This window comes from Myotis brandtii, unplaced genomic scaffold (genome assembly GCF_000412655.1).
Source record: "Myotis brandtii unplaced genomic scaffold, ASM41265v1 scaffold139, whole genome shotgun sequence".
NCBI lineage: Eukaryota > Metazoa > Chordata > Mammalia > Chiroptera > Vespertilionidae > Myotis > Myotis brandtii.
This window is the reverse complement of record NW_005354965.1, coordinates 398,798-400,603: the sequence shown is the minus strand read 5'-3', so window position 1 is coordinate 400,603 and position 1,806 is coordinate 398,798. Positions and strand designations below refer to the sequence as shown.

Genomic DNA, 1,806 nt, shown 5'->3' with positions numbered 1-1,806 from the left:
GCGGGGCGCTCCCCTCCCTCCCAGGGGCTGTTCCTGTCGCGTCCGAGGACCTACCCAGGCTGCACCGAGCTGCTTTGGCTGTGTGCTGGCCGGGCTGGAAGGACGCGGTGAGCCCTGCGGGACGCTGGCCAGTCCGTGCCCGCCTCCCTGGTACCCACGCGCCCCGGAGCATGTGGGGCATCTTGAGTCGGAGCGGGCGGTCGGGTTACCCACGCCTGCTGCCTTGGACGGGGCTGGATGGAGGTTAGGAACCTGAGCGCTGAGGTCTAACCGACCTGGGTTCCAGTCCCTGGGATCCAGGCCACCGACTCCATCTCCCCAGCCTCGGGCTCGGAGGCTGGAGAGCCGGGAGCGCTCCATTTATGGGTGCCGAGGTGGGGGGGGCGGCTAGGAGGACTAATCAGCTGCTGAGGACAGTGCCTGCCACATGAGTCCCTGGAATAGTGGGATGTCCTGCTAGAGGGACTCTTAAAATTAATTTATTGATTTCAGAGAGGAAGGGAGAGGGAGAAAGAGACATCAGTGATGAGAGAGAATCATGGATCGACTGCCTCCTGCACGCCCACACCCGGGCCTGGGCCCTGACCGGGAATCGAGCCATGACCTCCTGGTTCATAGGTCAGCGCTCAGCCCCGGAGCCACCGGGGCCAGGGGACCCTGACTGAGGACAGCAGTTCTCCGCTCGCAGCCCCGCGCTGTTCTGCTGCGCACACGGCCTCAGGTTAGCCATGTTGTGCGTAACCAACCGGGCAGCCCGTCTTCCGTTGGAATTTCCTTTAGGTTCTAGTTTCTCCTTCCTTCCTTCTTCCTTAAGGCCAAGCTGCGGCGGGAGGGGGTGGGGGGAAGGCTGTGCAGGTGGGAAGCAGCTCTGAGAACCAATGGCAGCCGCGCACAGTGACTAATGCCCGGATGGAGGGAGGTTTGAACAAAGACACCTGGAGGCAGGGAGGGAGCACTTCCTGGTGGAAGTGGAACCGGAGCCCGGGCAGCAGCTGGGGGAGCGCGAAGCTGGGGGAGCGCGGCTTCTGGAACATGCTCTTTGCACCCAGGAGGTGCTCCTGCTCCTCGGAGGTCGGAGGTCGCCCTGGGGGGTAAACATGAGGTTGCTAAGGAACGATCGCTGCCTGGAGGGGCAGCACCCCGAGGCAGCTGCTGAGTAGCCCGGGAGGCGGCGAGGAGAGCCGGTTTCTCTGCGCAGCCTCCGGTGCTCTCCGCTGTTCCCACTGGTCTGTCCTCCGCCTGCTCCACCTGATGGTCTTCAGGCCCAGAGACAGCCTTTCCGCAGGAAAAGCAGGGAGAACTCCTTCCCCCGCAGCACAGGTGTTTAGACACGGCATCCCCCACTGGCCTCCGAGCAAGATGTTAGGGGGACGGAGGGGGGGAATCTCTCGTGTCAACACCCTTTGACCCTTTTGGGCAAATGATGGAGCTGGGTCCGGGGACACATCCTTTGAACACAGACCCCAGAGGCCTTTGCGGCCCAAACAAGCAAACAAACCAAACAAAGTGGGCGAGGGCCTTGCCCCCTGTCCACCCCTGGGTTCCCAGACCTGCCCCGTCAGTCAGGTCACCCCGTGGGGCAGTGGGCAGGCTCCAGCCAGCGCGGGTCCATGGTGTCCCGTTGGGCGTCAGTAACCTGACACCGGTTGGGGTTCCTGCACTTGTCCTGGGGACCCCCGACCCTGAGGGGTGGGAAGGAGGCTCTGCCCCCGCCCCCCTCCCCACTGCTCTCTGGGGGACCAGGCAGTCAGGGCCTAGAGTTCGGAAATTGACAGTGTGACTCCACTCCAAGGCTCATTGTCGTCC

General features: G+C 63.6%; 1 long non-coding RNA gene across 1 annotated transcript in view; it reads left to right on the top strand.

Moving 5' to 3' along the window:
• Positions 1-1,806, top strand: part of LOC106725142 — a 43,863-nt gene that overhangs the window by 971 nt on the left and 41,086 nt on the right. The window lies entirely within an intron of this gene.